Source organism: Lemur catta, chromosome 10 (assembly GCF_020740605.2).
Source record: "Lemur catta isolate mLemCat1 chromosome 10, mLemCat1.pri, whole genome shotgun sequence".
Classification (NCBI taxonomy): Eukaryota; Metazoa; Chordata; class Mammalia; order Primates; family Lemuridae; genus Lemur; species Lemur catta.
Window position 1 is genome coordinate 33638905 of NC_059137.1, and position 20830 is coordinate 33659734.

General features: G+C 42.6%; 1 protein-coding gene across 1 annotated transcript in view; it reads left to right on the forward strand.

The window, feature by feature from the left end:
* The window catches only part of HEMGN (hemogen), a 38464-nt gene that overhangs the window by 2256 nt on the left and 15378 nt on the right, over positions 1 to 20830 (forward strand). The gene's annotated exons all lie outside the window — the stretch shown is intronic.

Here is a 20830-nt window from a genome sequence, read left to right on the forward strand (position 1 = left end):
AGACGCACGGCGGGAGGGGCGGAGGCTGGGGGAGAGGCGCAGCCCGGGGGAGTGGAGCGACTTCCTCCTCCCCCCGACTGCACGTGGGGCGGCTGATGTAAGACCTTCCGGGGGGCTTCCGCGCCCTCCACCGGGCTAAGACCCGCGACGCCACCTTGCTGCGCCCGCAGACAGGTCTCCGGCCGGCGCGGGGACGTTTGCAGGGGCGGGCTGGTGAGAAGCTGTCCAGTCCGGCTTCGGGGGTCCCTGAAGCTAAGTGCGTCCGCGGAGGCTCGCCGGAGCCAGCCCGACGCCTGCGGAGGCGCGAGTCAAGAGAGCCCAGGACAGAAGGCTTTGAGGTTCGCCTTTTGCCTCCCACACAGTCTGGGGCCAACAGCCTGAACCCCGCTGTCTCCTTGCGGAGTGGTGTCCGAAATGCTGCGGAGGACCCGGGTCGGGATGGAGTCGCGGCCGGCGGGAGTTGTACCGCGTGGCACCGGGTGGAGTCGGCTTTCGAGGGCTGTGGCGGGCTGCTGGCCGGGGACGGGGCAGCCTGGGCCGCTTGCCTAAGCCACAGGGCAGCCGAGCATCTCCCCCCCCCCCCCCCCCCCCCCAGTTCAGGAGAATCTCCCTCGGTTTTCTAACATTTTACCAAGAGGTAGCGGAGGAAACAATTAGCATTGCTAATAGGGCCTCTTTTTTGCAGACTTTTATCTCATTTATTCCTTAGGGCTCCCCTGTGAGGTGTGTAAATTCTTGATGGCCTAAGTTTGCTGAAGCCTGGCAGGCAGCCTTTGTAATGGTCTGACTCATAGGGTCCCAGGGGTTAGAGCACCAGGTTAGGGTGAGAGTGCTTGGCACACCACCGGGAATTAACGTTATACTCGGCTTAAAATACGTAAATGCATAATGTGTCAAAACAGATCTCTTATTTCTAGTATAAACAAGAGGCACCAAAAGTTAAGAACTATTAATTTTATTCCGTAGCAGGACGGGGGGGGGAGGGGGAGAGAACAATTTTTTAGAGAAAAACTTAAAATTCTATGCAGTAACCTAAGGTTTCATGGAAGTTAAGAAAGTCCCCCCCTTCCCATTTTACCTAAGTTTATTCAGTGGCAAGCAGCCTAAACTTTGTTTTAAACCAATCATGTAAGTTTTTAAAATAATGAATATTTGAAGATGAAAGTTTTAGAAGGATTATGGAAAAAGGCAAAAACTTTCCCGTATGTAGTTTTTTGACCCCTTTTGTAGTCTTAGCAGAGATCTTTAGAACAAGGGAAGATGGAGCAGGATGTTTTCAGGAGGTTACAAGAGGTCTGTAGCTGTAAGTTTATGAGAACCACAGGGCTATGCAATGAAGGCTTTTACACCAAAATACCAAATCGGTTCTGTGGACTAATAAGCAGTTATTGAGCATCTGCTTTTAGGGGCTTGACATTCTTTCTCATTTAATCCTCAGACAACCCTGTGAAGTAGGTGATAATTTAATTTTTTTACAGATGAGGAACTGACTCAGAACTTTAAACTGCAGGGCCAGCAAGAGGTGGAGCAAGAGTTTAGACCCAGAAAGGTCTGACTCCCAAGCCTGTCATCTTTTCTGCTACATCACCAGTCTGGCTGGAGTGGAGACAGCATGAAAGGACTGCTTTGGAGTAGTAGGTTGGGAACAGTTACAGACAGCTTTTAATACCAAACAACATGCAGGTGTCATCTTGTAGGAAAAGGGGAGATGCTGAAGGGACCTTAAATGTGTAGCTCTGTGCTAGAGAGAGTGGTTACCTGGTGGCTCACGGGGGAGGTGGTGTTGATTCTTAGAAAGAACCAGGGCAAATCTTGAGACCCTGTCCTCTCATCATGGCCAACTGGAGGGTATGAAGGACTCTTTCCCCATGGTACATAGCTCACAGATGAATGTGTGTTTTATAGTATTAAGCTACAAAGTAATTAATAAACATAGCTACAATGTGCAGCAAATAAGCAAAAGAGCCAAAGGAGAGACTACAGATGGGGCACTGTCCCTTCTTACGCAGCCGGTGCTGGCATGCACCTCTGTGAACAAAGAGCATGTGTTCCAGTGACATGCTTCTTTGTCAGGGGCTTCACTGCCAGAGGCATAAATAACACAGGCAGAACAGGGTGTGTCTCATTGCCTTGCCAACATCTACGGGACTGTCAGTCTATAGGCCTGAAGGGACTGTTGTCACAGGGCCCGGGTTTTGAATATTGCTCTACTTAACATCATTCTGTGTGTGAAAAAGATGTAGAATATATAATTGTATCTAATCTGCAATTACGATGTCCATGGATTTATGGATTTGAACAAGAGCTAGAAGGGAATGAGGAAAAGTAAAAATAGCTTAGTTAGGGAGACTGAACTATGGGTGAATTTCTTTTTACTTTCATTTATGTTACGGTTTGACCAACAAGTAATAAAAACATCAAATAATGCCAGGTTTTGGCACCCCTTTGAGTCTTCAAACTGCCTGTTAATCAGAATAGGTATGTATTCCAAAAAGCTTGAAAATGTCTGAGAACACTCTGAGCTAGTTTGTAACTCCTTGGACCTGCTCCCCAGCCCAAAGCCTCAGCAACAGTATATTATCTGTCAAGTCATCAGATGATCCAAGCCTTCCACAAACTTTGTGGCTGTGGATAGACTTTCATAAGTCTGAAGATGAGAGGAAACAACCCCACTAAGGCATTGGTTTAACTGGCTTTGAAACCAATATAACAGAATGGGTATATTTTGTCTTTAGTAAAGGCAGTATATGAAACTGATGCATAATACAGGGTGATGAAATCATTACTCTTTAAATACTAAATACTTCATTCTTCCCATCTTCTTCTGTACATATGTGTACACTGGTAAGAACAAACCACCCCCCACCCCCAGTTTCCACAGTGTGATGCATATACCTCTGTTATAGCAGTCGACAACAAATGGTAGTTGTTGAAGGATCTAACTCCTCAACTAGGCTGTGTGTGAACTCAAACAAATATTTCTGGATGGTATGAATGGAGAGAAGGAGCTTGGGGCCATCTTTAGAATATAGTAGATGCTTTGTAAACATGTATTATGTTGAAAACAATGTCACATGTACTAAAAAATACCATCTAGGCAGCTGAGATTATTGAGACAACTTGAGAGGGAGAGGCAAATAGGTGAAAATGGGTTAAGAAATGAGATCCTATTAGTCTCCACATGGTAAAAACAGAGGAGGGGAAAGTGTCAGGTGTACAGGCAGCTCCAGGTCCAATAAGGGTCCCCTGCCAAAGGAACCAGGTTCCTTTCTGCTCTCTGAAACCAGCTGTAGTTGCTAGGTCTTCCTGGGGCAACAAGGAAGAGCTGTGACTACCAAGAGTGCTAATATTTATTAAGCACCATCCTTATGCCAAGAACTGTGCTTCGGACTTTTGTGTACATTGCCTCTCAGTTAATCCTGGCAACAGCTTCCTGGCACAGGACTATAATCCACCTTTTTTAGTATTTAGGAAACAGACTCAGCAAAGTCAAATGGGTTTGCTAAAACTCACATAGCTAATAAGCTGGAGTTCTCTGTCATTAAAGGCTCACTGTAATTCTCATTACTTTGATCCTGCTTTAAGAAGATTTACGTGTTTATACAGGGAAAATAAAAAAATTTAAAATTAAGTTCCTACCATCGAGCTATACCCACCATTAAGTTGTATATCCTTGCAGCTTTTTTTCCTATACTATACATATCTTTCTTTAATGTTCAAGATTTTCTTTTTAGAAACTTGCTTTTTCCACCCTAGTATGATAGGTATGTACTAATACAACTTTGTTCAGTGGTTTTCCCTTGTTAGGGAAGGACTCCACTGAGACGGGAATCCCATTCCATCACTTACTGGCTATATGCTTTAGCACAAACCACATAACCTCTCTGGGCCTCAGGCTGCTCATCTCAGGACCATTGTGTTGTGAGGATCAGACATGATCTTGTGGGTGAAGTTGCTACCTGGTGCAGTGCCTGGCACTCTCCTCTGCGCCCCAGCCACAGTCACTGCAGGCCTGAGTTCCTCCCTAAGCAGAGTCCCAGAACTCACTGGCCTCCTTGAGAGCCAGTAACATTCTGCTGTGGCCATCAGTCCTCCACCTCTGCTCCTTGTCCTTTGTTTTCTGTAGTTACCCAACTCTTTGACTGAGGAGGGAAGGGATCACCCCCAAACCGATATGTTTTTGACTCTTCAATGGTCAGACTTGTTTTCTGTTTCACACAGTCCTTGGTTTCTCTTGCGGAACTTGGAACATGCCCCTGAGCTAAACTGGAAAATATCTGAGTGCCCTTCTTCATAATTAGCCAGCATCCCCACCATCTGGACCCTCTCACACTTCACAGGGATTCCCCTGTCCACACAGTACTAAGACCGATCCAGGTGTCCAGCTCCTGCTGCCTGAACCCTGCCATCTGTTCTCCAGCTCACTTTACCTGCGCCTGCCTGGCCAGGGGCCGTGCAGTGGCCTGCAGCAGTTCAGTCGTCCCTCACTCTAAACTCTGGCTTATCTGGTCCCTAATTTGCGAGTCCCTTATTTTGATAAAGGCCAAAAGTCCGAAATACCCTCACACTCTAATTTTTCCTTGAAAATCAGGGCAGCCAGGCTCCCAGTTTCTTTTTATGTTTATCTATGTGTGTACTATAGAAAACTTGGACACTATACTTACACAAAAAGAAAAAAAGAATAAATTTCTGTCTAAGGCTTTTTTTAAAGGGCTAAGCACACTGTTCAGGTTTTGGTGTCTATTCCTCCAGCCAGTCTTTTCTCCACACACATACGGCATTTTCTCGAGTCTCGGCTAGTTAGCAGCATCATCTCATTAATAACAGCGTTTCAGGAGGCAGGGAGAGGGCACCCACTACATGAAATATATCATTCAATTATAAGAGATATTCTTATTTCAGAAATTGTAAGAAGTGAAAAAAAGTATACCTAGGAAATACTGTATATATTACATTTTTTTTAATTTTCAAAAGTGGGATGATAATGTAACCTGTTTTCAATTAACAGTGTATTATGGACATATTTCCATGGCATTGAATTGAATAATCTCCTACAATATATACTCCTTGAGGACATTCTTCTACAAAATGAAAATATCTTTTCTTTTTCTGGGTATAAAGACAATACATATTCATGTAGCAAATTCATGCAATGCAAAAAAGTATAAAGAAAAAAATAAAAGCCAGCCAAAATCTCATTACCTAGAGGCACCATTGTTACCAGTTTTGTGAATATTTTCCAAGCTAGCTCTCTATGAATGTGTATATAAACTATATAATTTTTATAAATGGAATTTTACTATAAATGTTGCTTTGTAGTGTGCTTTTATTTTTCACCTAGGAATAGGTCACAGTGATTGCTTGAAGTCAATAAATATAGATTTACTTCATCATTTTGAAAGGCTGTATCATATGGATGGAGCATAATTTACTCACCTGGTCTCCACTAATAGACATTTAGATTATTTCCAGTTGTTCACCATTAGACATAACATCTTTGTATATAATTAGCTCCTTGGAATAAATCCCTGGAAGTACAGTTCCCGAAGAGAGTATACACATTTCAAACCTGTACACGCATAGCCAAATTGCCCTCTAAAGGCTGTACTACTTTTTATACTGCCATTAGAAGTATACAGGAATTCCCCTTACCCTTGCCTAAACTAGATATTATCTTTGAAAAATCTTTATCAATTACTTTTCAACAAGGGTGTCAAGACAATCCAATGAGGGAAAGAATAATCTTCAATAAATGGTATGTGGGACAATTAGCTATCTGCATGCAAAGAATGAAATTGGACCCTCTAACTCACACCATTTACAAAAATTAACTCAAAATGGGTCATAGACCTAGATGTAAGAGCTAAAACTAAAGACTCGGAAGAAAACACAGGAGTGACCACAGGGCACCAAAAGCACAAAAAAGGAAAACAGATAAATTGAATTTATGAAAATTAAAAACTTGGTGTTTCAAAGGACTATCAAGAAAATGAAAAGACAATGCATGGGATGGGAGGAAATATTTGCAAATAATGTATCTGATAAGGGACTTGTGTTCAGATGTATAAAGAACTATTGCGTAAATATATGTCTCTATAAATATAAATATGTTTATATTTCTTTATATTTGGGCTAGAGTGCAGTGACATCATCATTATAAACATAAGTATCTACAAATATATAAAAATAAACATTTACATATGGATTTATATTTAATATGTATATTAATATGTACATGTTTAATTACATTTAATGTACATTTAATTAATGTACATTAATATGTACATGTTTTATTTTTATTCTGATCTCTGAATTTTCTCCATTTTCTCCAAGTTCCTTGTGGTAACTCAGAGTTCTGATTCTTATTTTAGAGTCTTTCCTGAGTATATGATCATCCTTGAATATCCATTCATATTTGCGAGAGAGGCACTAAAAAGGGCTTCTGTGGGAACTCTGTGTCCACTGGTAGGTCTTAAAGACTAGTGGCCATTGCCCTAGGGTGATTAGGAAACAAGATGGCATTTTCATTGAGGGACCCTCAAATGTCAGTATTTTTAGTCCCTATAGCCATAAAGAATGAAATTATCAAGCAATAATACAACACAATGCCTTTGGGATTCCAGATTGAAATGGCCCACCAAGACTATCGCAATGAAATCATAGAAAACTAAAGATCCTGAAAGTGTCCTAAGAGGCTAAAAAAATCATAATTAAAGGATCAGAAATCAAAATGGCATGAGCCTTCTCAATACAACATAAGACTAGCACTCTGGGAGGCTGAGGCGGGAGGATTGCTTGAGCTCAGGAGTTCAAGACCAGCCTGAGCAACCTGTCTCTACTAAAAAAATAGAAAAAATTAGCTGGGCAACTAAAAATAGAAACAAAAAATTAGCCGGGTGTGGTGGTGAGCATTTGTAGTCCCAGCTACTTGGGAGGCTAAGGCGGGAGGATCGCTTGAGCCCAGGAGTTTGAGGTTGCTGTGAGCTAGGCTAACGCCACAGCACTGTAGCCCTGGCAACAGAGCAAGACTCTATCTCAAAAAAAAAATAATAATAATAAATAAATACAACACTGGAAACTAGAAGATGGTGGAGCAATTTGACATCTTCAAAATTCTGAAGAAAGTTACTTCCTCTTAGAACTTACACAGCCAAACTGAGAGTGAGACTAGAATGAAGATATTTTCATACATTCAAGGTCGCAGAATATCGACCCTCTGTGCCCTCTTTTTCAGGAAGCTGCTGGCGAACACACTCCCACAATGGTAGCTGTGCAGTAGGCCCGGCGGCAATCCTGTGCAGACTAGAACGAGGGCCGAGGACTCCCACGGCTGCCAGGGAATAACAGTCAGGGCTGCTGCACAGCTCTTTTAGGCACAGAAAATTAAGCAAATGAAAAACAAAAAGAGGTAGTTCTTAACCCCAGGAAAAATTAAAAGTTGTACAAGGAAAGAAATATAATTACAGTATGTTACATGTAGGTCTTATAATCACCTGTAAATATTTGATACAGAGCCACATGAACATGGATGACCAATCCTGAAAGGAAGGGGAAGTAAAAAATGTGCGGGAGTGAGGATGAAGAGAGCAAAATTCTTATTTTTCATAGTAGGAAGTCAACGGTTAATATTAACATTGAAATTTGTTTTAAAAAGGAGTAATAGTCACAATGTTCATATAAAAGGAGGCAAACTCCAGAAGCATCCGCTGAAAGAACTGAAAGCAGTCTCTGGAGAATGAGTGAGGTGGGCAGGGCTGAGGCAGGGGACTGCCATTTTTGATAACACACTTTGGAGTAGTCCTGTTTAACATTTAAAACTCTGCCCATGTATTACTCTGAAACAAATGAAATTCAAGTTAAAAAAGCAAGCAAGCTGGCAGAGGAGGGTGCTGACCATGGTTGCAGATGCTGGGAAAAGGGGTTCTGCCTGCCCCAGAGATCTGTTCCCAGAGGGCTGATGTCCCAGCAGCAGGGGACAGTTTACATGGGAGGGGAGTCCCAGGGCATTCCTCCCTTAGGCAGTCCATTTATGAAATCAGGGTGGGTATGAGATGAGCTCTAAATTGGGTCACTTTTTCTTAATACAGCTGCAACATGCACTTTAATAGAACAGAGATGCTGCCAAGATTCTGGCATTAGATTTCTGTCAGATTTTCTACGGTGTTGGAGAGTCTTAATTTTCCCCTTTCTTCAGATGCTGTTTAGTGAAAAGTTGTGAGACAGCAGGGGGCTACTAGGAAGCCCCTGTTTTTTTACCAGACATCCAGGTTCTTTCTACAACAACCTGAGCAGGGCTTATAGTATGTTACATGTAGGTCTTACCCAATTTACATTAACAGATGTTCGCTACAGGCTCCTGAGAAAGAGGCTTCTAGAGGTGACTTTTTAATCTCTCTGGATATGGACAAGGACTTATGTAGCTCTGGGAATTGTTGGCGGCCATCTCACGTCAAAGTCAGCTTTGATGACATTGGTGATCTGCTAAATCAAACCAACCCTGAAGCCTGAATTACCCTAGACTTTTAGTGTGAGCTTTTATTGTTAGGTCAGTCTTTTTGTTGTGTTTATTACTTACAAATGAACCTATTTTGACTGACACAATCTGCCAGTGTGGAGCTACATTCCCTGGCAATAACCTGCTGAGTAGTAGCTGCCTCCCTTTTAGATGGGTCACTTGCTTTCCAATTCACCAGTGCCCACCTGGCTTTTAGGGGTGGTAGGAGAGAGCAAAATCCTAAACGTCTAATAGTAGGAAGTCAATAGATAATGTCTAAAATGGAAAAATCAAGAAATAGCAATAGAAACATGTGTTTATAAATATGGATGCAAACATCAGAAGTAACAGCTAAAAGTTGCTGGTAGTTGCCCCTGGAGAGTTCAATGGGGGTTGGTTGGGACAAAGGACTACAACTGGTTTTTGTTGTTAAGCCTTGAAGTGCTCTTTGACTTTGAAACTCTGTCTCCCGCATTGAGAGTACATGCTCTGGGCACCCTGCACTGCTCTGTGACTCCACCATCTCCTAGTTCCCCTGCCTTCCTCAGCCTTTCTTCTGGGTAGGGTGTTTCCAAACTGCTAGCTGAATAATCTTAAGCTCCTTCACTCTCTTGGCTTCTTTTCCTCCTCCTAATCTCTCCCCTTAAGCTCCAGATCCCTGTTACTTCTACGAGATTACCCTAGAGCTCTCCCACCATATCTCTGTCTTGCACCAGGACACCCCAAGGTCCCTCCCAGCTCTAACACACTATGAAGTCTGAAAAATATGGAAACATCTTCCTAAATGTTGACAAGTCATAAAAATGAATCTCTTTCATTTACTTATTATTAGCCATGTTTCTTTTGTCAGAAGAAACAGGCATTTATTGAGTACCAACCACATGCCATGTTTGATACCAGATGCTATCACATGGTTTTGCTGTTTTAACATCTCTTCCTGACCTGAAAGTTTTTGTTTGCTCATTTGAATCATCTGTAAAATGTATATAAGTTTATAAGGATTAAATAAGTTTATAAAGATTAAATGAGTTAATATTTCTAAAGCCTCTAAAAAGTATTTAACATATAGTTATAAATTAGCACATTATTTGGCGTGCGCAGGTGTGTGCATGTGCACGTGTATGTACATGTGTGCACACGTGCTCATGCATGCTGCGCTTCAGGGATAATAAGAAGACACTCTGGCTTTTAAGAGTCGCCTTTAGGGGAGACAGGCATTAACAAAAAGTGATGTGTTCTAACTGTGATACAATGTGACAAGCTCTTATATCAGGAATGAATTATAAAGAAAGAATAGGACCAAAGTACTCTAGAAACCCAGAGAGGCAGAAGGGACCAATTCCTGGGGTGTCTGGGGAGTGGTGGCCCAGGAACATTTCATGGAGGGAGTGTCATTTTAGATGGGCTTCAAAGGACAAGTAGTAGCTTTCCAGGTTGACAGAAAAGATATTTCAGGTAGAGGAACTAGCATAGGCAAAGTCAAAAGAAGTGTTTTAAAGCAGGGGTCCCCAGCCTTTTTGGCACCAGGGACTGGTTTCATGGAAGACAATTTTTCCATGGACTGAGGTGCGGGGGTGTGGAACTCAGGCGGTGATGCACAGCCTGGTTCCTAACAGGCCACGGACCAATACCAGGCCATGGCCCCAGGGTTGGGGTCCAAAGTTTTAAAGGACCTAGAATGTCGGGGGAATAAGGAAAATATTTCATTACTTTAAGAATTATGGCTATTGAGAAACCTGCAAAGAGAAGAACTTCATGTGCTCACTTCAAACAACACATATACAAAGAGAACTTCTAGGGTTAGAAGACCCTCGAGAAGCTTCTATTCTAGATGGGAAGAATCTTCCATGTGCTACAATATACAAACTTTACTTTTGGTGTGTGTGGTAAAATTCAAATAACATCTGGGCAACATAGCAAGACCCCATCACTACAAAGAAATAAAAATAAAAAAAATTAGCCAGGCATAGTGGCACATGCCTATAGTCCTAGCTACTCAGGAGGCTGAGATGGAAGGATCACCCTGCCTGGGCAACATATTGAGATCCTGTTTCTATTAATAAAAATAATAAAAATTAAAAAATTAATGGGCTTGGTGGCACATCACCACTGTCTCTAAAAAAAAAAAAAGAGAGAAAGAAAGAAAACAAGAAAAGCAGATAAGTAGTTGCTGGGTACTGGGGTAGACCAGAGGGAAGTGACTGCCTAAAGGGTACAGAGTTCCTTTTGTAGTGATGAAAATGTTCTGGAACTAGGTCTGGAACTAGGTGGCAGTGGCATTTGTACAACACTGTGAATGTACTAAATGCCATTGAATTGTGTACTTTAAAATTCTTATGTGAATTATTTTTTCTTAGAGACAGGTTCTCACTTTGTAGTCCAGGCTGGAGTGCAGTGGTATTATCGTAGCTCACTGCAGCCTTGAACTCCGGGCCTCAAGCAATCCTCCTGCCTGGGCCTCCCAAAGTGCTGGGATTATAGGTGTGAGTCACCAGGCCTGGCCTGCTTTTCTTCTCTAGGGATTTACCTATTCTGGACATTTCATATAAATGTAATTATATAATATATAGTCATTCAACAATGTGAAAAAGTGAAATAACATCTTAATATTATTATGAAAATAATCTTGACCTTATGGCTTTGCTGAAAGAGGATCAGGATCCCTGAGAGGTATGTAAATCAGACTTTGAGAACAGCTGGTCTACGTCATCCAGGAGGTGTGGTTCCAGCTCTCCATTACAGCTTCTATTCCAGCACAAGGTGATTATCAAGTCCCTGTGTCCAACATGAGGCCTCTCCATCTCAGCCTCTCATCTCTGGTGAAGACTCTGCCAGCCATTTCTACAAAGCTGAGGTTAGTCCTACAGCAATGGGTTCACATTTCAAACTACCCAAAGGAACCAAACAACCAAAGGGGGACACATTTTTATTAGTAGTAAATCTGAATATGTTAAAAAAAAAAAACCTCTACCACAAATTTATTTCCTTTAAAATTTTGATCACTACCTACCACTATCATTACATTTTTATAATCCTAATAATTCTCTTTTTACCTGTGATGAGAGCTGTCATGTATTTTTGAATATCAAGCAGCAGCCCATGCCATAAATTGCTAACCCCTTTCTCCTCTAATGATCACAGCTTATTTTATTCTTCAAGTATTCTTCTCAGAGTAATTAACACGCTTATTATACAGCATATTCAAATGTTAATGTGCACACTGTACTGACGCTATTGTGAGACTCATTTTGCTCAGGAGCTAAAATTATGTTGCCATTCTGCTTGGTGCTAGGGGTTCTGTGCTTGAAACCTGTTTTCCACATGCAAGGAGCCAAGGTTATTTAATTAGAATGCTGAGCTAGAAGGAGAAGAGTCTGACACTTAATATAGAACCCGTAAGCTAAACGGGGTCAGCCGGTATAGGGCCTACACACTCTGAGTTAGCCATCCGTCACGGTGGGGACAGGTAGTGTTGGAGCAGGCTGCCTTTGGGGCATGTTTGAGATCGTTCCTCCAGGGTCTCCACTAAACTCTGCCTGGGCAGCTTAGACAACCAGAAATCACAGTTCTGAGAACTGGAAACATTTTCCTTGTACTGAGTTGAAATGTGCTCAAGTTTTCACTCATTTATTTTTGCCCTGCCCTCTGCAGCCCTCTGTGACTGCCCTCCAGAGACTAAGGACAATGACTCTGTCCCCATGGTCTGCTCTTCTAAGGCTCACTTGTCCCAGGTCCTTGTATGGCAGGTTACCAGTCCGTTCTCCATTGTGGTCAATCCCCTCAGTTTGAGTTAGTCAGTCCTTTTTTTTTATTTTTTAAAGAGAGGCTCTCAGAACCTGTAACAATGATCTAGGTGTAGTCTAATCAGTGGAGGAGTGAGCACGCCTATCACTCTCTTGTTGGATGCTATTCTATTGGCACATTCCAAGAGTATTTTAATTTTCTTTTTATCCACCACTAATTCACAGTCAGCTAAAGCCACCAAGTCTTCTAAATCTGTGGTCCTCAATCCCCAGGCCGTGGCCCGGTACTGGTCCGTGGCCTGTTAGGAAACAGGCTACGCATCACTGCCTGAGCTCCGCACCATTGTCCCCTGACCCATGACACTCCACTCCCCATGCCCCTGGCCTGTGGAAAAATTGTCTTCCATGAAATTGGTCCCTGGTGCCAAAAAGGTTGGGGACCGCTGTTCTCAATCACATATTGCTACCTAGGCAGTTAGCCATTTAGACCCAAATACAGGATCGGAACTTTGTCATCATTACATATAATCAAGTAAAATCTGGCCCAGTGCTTTGGCTTGTCAAGAAACTTTTTGTTTCTTGGATCCTGAAGCCATCTTTTCCATCCACAAATGTAATCAATCTATCAATTATTGCTATTTTTATACAAATCAGAGTTAAAAATGCCTGACAGAAAAGCCCCCAGAGGATGGAGCCCTTCACCTACTTCCAGAAACCTCAAAGCATCTGTGCAACCAGTTACACACATACACACCCCACCCCAAATCACACACATCTCCATCCCAACTGTTCCATCCTCTGACTCAAGTTCTCAGGGAGGGAAAACATCAAAGAATATTCCAGATTACTAACTGGCTGGCTGAAGTAGCCAGGAAAAGAAGGGAGGGAATGACCAAGGCCTAGTGGAGGGCCAGAAGCGGCAGGAGAGGCTTCTGTGAAGCTGCTGTGTCTAGGCCCACACTCCAGCACAGGCTGGGGAGGCAGCAAGGCTGCATCACACCCCGTCACCAGGCTCTGCTGTGGTGACAGAGAAGAAATCGATGACTGGGAAACAGAGCCACCATTGGAAGCTGGAAGGTAGCCAATCTGTATGTCAGACGGGAGGGACTACACCAGGTGAGACGAGACAGGCGAGGGTCCCCAGGGGAGCAAAGCAGGGAAGGATCCTGTGAAGCAGAGTCTGGACATGCTCAGTGGACTCCGAGCTGCACTGTCCAACGTGGCAGCCACTCGCTACCTTTGGCTATTTGCCTTTAAAGGAACATAAAATAAAATTTAAAACATTCAGTCCCTCGGTCATGTTAGCCATATTTCAAGTGCTTCAATAGCCACATGTGACTGGTGGCTACTGAATTGGACAACACAGAAGGCCATTTCTGTCATTACAGAAAGTTCTGTTGCACAGTGCTGTTCTAGAGCCTTCCAGGTATACTTCTAGGAAAGGGCCAACCAGGTAGGATATCATTTTATGGTAGTTATTTTTCCTTTGCTTTCCTTCAAGACCCCTCTCAAATACCAAGTCTTCCGGGAATCTGTCCCTATGCTTGGTGTGTAGTTGTATCCTGCAGGCAGCAGAGCATTCTGAGTTATGCAGTCCTTATGGTAATGCATGGATCTAGACAGGACGCAATATGGAGATCCTGGCACAGCTATTTGTCAATCCTTAACCTTCCTCTGCCTGGGGAGGGCTTCTTCCTTGACAAAGCAACTAGTTTTGACCTATCGTCCACAAACATTACACAGACCATCTTGGCCAGGCAGTCAAGAAGGTGAAGTCAAGGTCTGATTTGCTGGATGCAAGATATCTTGTCATCTTACCTGTGGGCCCTCACTAAATTTTCAGTCTGCCTCCCTTCTATTTTAATTTCCTGTCCCAGAAGCTCCTAGAATTTTTAATAAGATCTATCAATTCTACCTTCTACATCTTTCTAGGATCTGTCCCTTCCTTCAATACCCTCAGATCATTTCTCATCTCTCTCCGTTCCCACCCATCCCCCATACTGCCACCCAAGTGCTGTAAGAGCCTTACCTGCCCATGACATTCTCCTCCCTAAAACTCTTCAGTGGTCTCCATGACATCATAAAGGCCAGGCTCCTTGGACCCCACTACCTGTCCTGTTTCAGGTCTTTCCACTTCCTGATGTGTAACATACACTCCAGCCTCAATGACTACTGTGCCCAGAACAAGATGCCCTTTCACATCTCTGTGCCTTTGTCCTTGCAGCTCCCTCTGTTTGCAGTGTGCCCCCACCCCTTATTGCCTGGTGAATTTCTACACCCCTATTAAGATCCAGTTTAGACCTTATCTCTTTTGAGAAGCATCCCCTGAGCCTGAGCCCTCGGACAGATTTAAGTGATCCATCAGCTGTGCCCAGACACTGCAGGCTTTGGTCATATCCTATCCTGAGTATGACACTCATGAGTCTGTTTCTCCCACTAAACTGTGAGGTCTCAAGGGCAGGCAGCACATCTGACTCATCTCTTATCCCCAGTGGCTGGCACAGGACCTGACTCATAATAAACACTTACTAAATGCCCAGTAGAATGAACAACAATCTGTGCCATTATGAGGTTCCACTGTGACTTAGAACGAAGAGTCTGAGAATCCTCTGGCTCGTTGTTGCCGTGCTCCGTGGGGTTCACCCACGCTGATAAAGGCCTGGGGACAAGTGGCCTGGTGGTTGACGATGCGGGGAAAAGCGAGAGGCCTGCAGCTGTTCCCATTGAAAGCCTCACTGTCTGCTGGCTGTTACCCTGGCAGACAGTGTGGCTGCACAAGCCCATTCCTTGTTTTTCATGAAAAAACACAGGATCCCTTGAAGAATGCTCTTATAGGGACCCATCTGTGGCCAACTCTATGGGGGAGAATTATGGGCAAGGGGGGGAAAACTCTGGGTAGAATGGAGAGGATGAAACATTGCTACTCTTACCTAGCAAGTGGTATGTCCCTGGCTGTGGAATGCAAGAGCTAATAACAATTGTATACAGTATTTTAAAATGTGCACCATACCTTAGTGGTTAGCAAGACATTTCTACTAATAGCATCTTCTTTAGCCCATTATCTACCCTGAGAGGCAGCCAAGGCAGGGCCGGGGTTGTTTTTAGATAAGGAAACTAATGTCCAGAAAGGTAAAGTGACTTGCCCAAGGTCACACACATTGTAAGCAAAGGCCCATAAAAGCGAAGTCACTTTCCCAGCATCATGAAGTAACAATCGGAACTGTAACATATGGGGGTCATTTTTAAAATCTTTGCTGGGATTTCTTGTTAATAAAGTGCTTAAAATCAGAAACAGTTTCTAGTAAATTGAGTCTGTACAGGTCTTTTAGGCATCTCTTGGGAAATTTGACTAGATGACATTAAAGATTTCTTCCACCTATGAAATTCTGTGAAATTTAGTGTTTACTATTTCCCAGGTTCATGTAACTCCAGAAACGATCAGCTTTCAAGTAATTTCCAAAACAAATAGCTCTCCGGCCCAGCCCAGCATCCCTGTCTGACTTACCAAAGAGTCGCAAGCCTGTTATTTACTTATTCTATCATCTACTCATCAATCTGTTCTTTCTACTCCTTCTATCCCCTAGAACATGGCAATCCTGTTACTTGACCAATCATTCATTTCCTCTATCAGAGACAATGAGGATTTAAAGCTAGAGGAGTAATTTCTGTATAAGACTAGAAAGCAGAACTGTCATCAGGCATTATTGAGACTGTAATTTAATTCCCATTAAAGGGGAATTATACTGACTGGAGATTCATGAAGGTTCACTCTATTCCTTTCTTCTCAGAGAGATGAGTAAATCCATTTGATTGCCATATTTGGTAGTGGGATATGAAGGGAGTTTTTGATGGGTCAGTGTAGGTGCATGATTTTTTAGAAAGCACAGTCTGCCTTGGTTGGATGGACAAGTTCTGCCCAACAGGATTCTCCTCAGCCTCCCTGCATGAGAACAAAGTACTGTGCATCCATCTGAACTGGGTGAAAATCGAAGTCAGCAGCAGCTCGGTGGAAACAGATACTCCACTGTCTCCTGATTCAAGAGACCAGGCTCTGTCCACTGCACCACACACTTTCTGGGGCAATAATTGCTCCTATTAGTTAGTGTTCCCTGAGAAGTTAAAAAGTAGGATATCATTAAAATGATTTCATTTTCATTAAGAACTCCAAGGCCCTTCAGATAGAATAATTGTGTGTAATTCTCGGTGTTGCTAGCAGCCTTTAAGGATGACTATTCTGTCTGGGTTTGTTTTAATTTCTCTCTTGATTACCAAGAACATTGTGACATTTAAACAAGAATAAGATGTGCTTCTTGCTGACGGAGGGACCCTCATTACAAAGTTCTGGTCCAGGCCTGCCACCTTCCCTACTTCCAGCAGAGCAGCAGACCTTGCTATTGTGGCTCCCACACAGGTGTCCACCAAGGCTGAGCAAGGCTGGCTGCTTTAGAATGAGATGAGTGTACCATCCATAAAGGGTGACAACATAGAACACAGAGAAGCACAAAAAGGAGGTCTTCATCCTCACACTGAATTTGCCCAGGATATATGCTGATAACGTCAGATCAGATCATATCCTGCACTCTGTCCATCAGAGACACTTCCAGATGCTTAGGAGAATGAATGCCAGGCAAGAAAAGACCTGGCAATACATTTCCTGCCTGCTAAAGTAACTCCTTCTTTTCCCTCCTCAACCTGGCTAAAAATATAACCGAAGTGTCACTAAATAATAATAAAATACAAAAAAGCCTAACATTTGTTGAGCAGATTGTGACAGAATATCAATTAGCTAAGCGTTTGGTATGCAAACATCCCCAGAGCTACCTCACCCAGAGGAGGACTTGGCGGGAGGGGGAACAGATGGTGTCAGGGAGCGAAGGGAGCAAGGCAGGCTGCCTACAAGGGGAAGCGCTGGAGCCAGTGCTCATGACCTAGTTGACAGGTCAGAACGGTGCAATTGCCATTTATGTCCATCGAGTGGCAGTAGTTCTAGCCAGAGGCACCTGCACTGCAATTGATTGAGGTAACAACTATTTGCTGAACGTTTACCATGTACCAAGCCCTCTGGCAGACACCAGGAGCTGAACCATTTGGAAGGCCGCAATTGGCCAGCAACAGTCCCTTTTGGGCAGGGACTGATCTAGACTCTAAACTCTAAACTCCAAGTCAGGGGATAGAATCTACTGGAAACAGGGTTGAAGTTTCCAAACAAATGGGGCTACATCTATTACTATTCTGTGCCAGGAAAGCTACAACTCCAAGAGGTGAAGAAGTTAGCTAAAATAGGAGAGGCTAGCATTCAACTACAGACCTTGTGGTGAGAAGCTGGTATGAATAACAGTGGGTCAGTGACCGGCCAGGGAGTAAGCTGGGTCTTAGGGTCTGTCCCTTCTGAATATAAACTAGCCACTGCAAAGGGCAGTTTGGTTTTAGTATAGATTTGGACATGATCTAGAAGTTCTGTGAAAGGAAAGGAATTACACAAACCAGCATTTCCTAAGATGTGGTATGCATACCATTTGGGGCAGTGCAGATAATTTTAGATGAAACAGTATTTATTTTAATGTGTCTTATAAGAAATATAACTTATTATACCATAAACCTGTGATTTCACAGGTGATATTGTTGGTTTCCCATTTATAATGGTGATATAAATTTTTCATTTTAACTACTTTAGTACAAGTGAGTTTATTTGAAGACGAATATTAAGTAAATTATAGTACAGAACAATGTTAATACAAGAACATGGCAAAAATCACAAAGATGGAGTGTAAACAATTGGAAAGTTTAGGAACTACTTCATTAACCCAGGAGATGAGGTGGACTGACTTGCAGACAAATGAGTTCAGAACGCCAGACAGGGGAAGGGAAGACAGCAGAACTACCAGAGAATCTGGATTCCAGTTCCAACTGCCACCAAGCCTGCGTGACACTTGCTTCTCTCTCGGTCTCCATTTCCTTATTTATAAAATAACTCTGATGCCTGCTTAGCTTTATCATTTGGTGGTTCTAGTTTACTTCTTAACTATTGAGATTATGAGCAATCAGGTAACAGCCAGCGCATTAAGGTCCGCTTTGTGGCAGGCACTGTAATGGATGCTCTCCATAAGTCATCATTCTCAATTCTCATAACAGTCTTAAAAGGTAGGTATTATAATGCCCATCGTATGCATGAGAGAGTTGAGGCTGGACGACATTAAGAAACTTACTCAAGGTCACGTAGGACTTGATTTGAATTAACTTAGATCTGACTCCAGAGCCTGTGTTTTTGCCCCGAGCCTTGCTGTGTCCTAGTAGTTAATTCCTATTCACCCTTCAAAACTAAGCTCAAGAACATCTCTTTCAGGAAGGCTTCTTTGACTGCATCCCTCTGTCCTGTTTAGATGTCGCTCCTCTGTGCTCCTGTACTTTTCTACATATGTCTTCATTTGCCTTTGTATCCCCTGCACAATTCTGGGCACAGAGTAGGTAGTCAACTGATGACTGCAGCATGAGGGAGGGCATGAAAGAAAGGGAGAAAGGGAAGAAAGGAGAGGGAAGGAATTACAAAAGAAAATATATTGCTACCTTATTTTATTAAATACTAAAGAAGTAGAATTGAGTGATAGGAGAGGAAGGTGGCCGCTAGATCCAAACCACCCAGCTTTGCTACTTACCAGGGGTGTGACTTAGGGCACAGATTCAATGCCTGTGCTTCAGTTGCTTCCTCTATAAAATAGAGACAGCAATGATAACTATCTTAAAGGATGTTGTAAAGACTAAATGAGTTATTGTACGTAAAGTGCTTAGAACAGTGCCTGGGATATGGTAAGCAAGTACTTAATAAATATTGGCTATAATTATTATTATTATTATTATTTCTGCGAGGTAAAAGTGAAAAAACATTATTATAAAGTGAAAAAAGTATGTAAAGCTATTATATACATATAGAACTTCTTCATTTTCCCAACTCTACTTATTGACTGATGCCAGGGTCATTGCAAGGCAGTTATGAATAAAGACAATTATAGCCATAGGTTGAACAATGCAATATCTTCATCTGTCCAATCCCATGGTAGCAGCATTAAGTATTCCATCTCTACTCTCAGAACATTTAGAAATATTCATGGTAATGGCCGGGCGCGGTGGCTCACGCCTGTAATCCTAGCTCTGGGAGGCCGAGGCGGGTGGATCGCTCGAGGTCAGGAGTTCGAGACCAGCCTGAGCAAGAGTGAGACCCCGTCTCTACTAAAAATAGAAAGAAATTATCTGGCCAACTAAAAATATATATACAAAAAAAAAAAATTAGCCGGGCATGGTGGCTCATGCCTGTAGTCCCAGCTACTCGGGAGGCTGAGGCAGTAGGATCGCTTAAGCCCAGGAGTCTGAGGTTGCTGTGAGCTAGGCTGATGCCACGGCACTCACTCTAGCCCGGGCAAGAAAGTGAGACCCTGTCTCAAAAAAAAAAAAAAAAAAAAAAGAAATATTCATGGTAAAATAATTATACTGTATTATATTCTACGTGCAGATTTAATTGTTGTCTCTCACCCTCAATTAGACTGTGAGTTCCTTGAAGAAAAGGACTCCCGTTTGGTTTCTCTGTCTCCAATTCTTAGCAAAGGGTTTGGCAAGAAATAAATTCCCCATAAATGTTTGCTGAATAAATACAATAGAAAAGATGTGTATACATGAACAATAAAATAAAAATATTATGTGATATGTACTATACAATAGGCTCAAATCAAGTGTGATTATAGCTCAGAAAGGAGATAGCACATGTAGGTAGGAAAAGGCAGTAGAACAGAGTGGTTAAATCTTTGAACTTTAGAGTCAGATAGACTTGGTTTTAAGCCCTAACTGTGCCACTTATGAGCTTATGTGACCTAGGGATATAACCTAACCTCTTTAAACAATAGTTTCCTTATCAGTAAAGTGTGAATAATATTAATCAGAAAAATTAAATGAGATAATTCATGTAAAGTGTCAGCTACCCATTATGAGTTGGCAGAGTGGTTAATATCTCATCACATTGCCATCATCATCATCATCATCATCAAAGGCTTTGTGATGCTGGCACTCAATATCTGGATGAGCAAACACAGAACAGAGCACTGAACAACCAGATGTTATGAAGAAAAGTACTGTGGGTGTTAGAAAGATTCAAGGTAACACAGAGAGGGCACGTGGCACTATTTAATTGGCACATTGGATAGTTTCAGCAAAGTAATGGGAGAGAACATTGGGAAATTGGCCTTAAATGCCAGACTGTGAAATTTAGTCTTTATTCTGCATATAATACTGAGACTTTACAGGATCCTAAACAGGGTAGTGACTAGTTCAGAGCCAGCTGTACGGGAATGTTCTGGCCATTTGTGCAGGATGGACTGGGGAGGCTGAGGGGTAATGGAAGCAGATTGGCCACTTAGGAAGCTTTTCCAATGCTTCCAATGAGAAGCTGAACCTCTCTCTGGGATGGGGGTGTGGAAAAGGAACAGAGGGGATGGGATGAGCATGTGGGACACTGGGAAGAATGAACTGGCAGAGCTGCACCCAGCTGGATGCGAGAGACAAAGAGAAGAGTCAGAGTCAAAGATAATTCTGAAGGTTTAGAACTGCA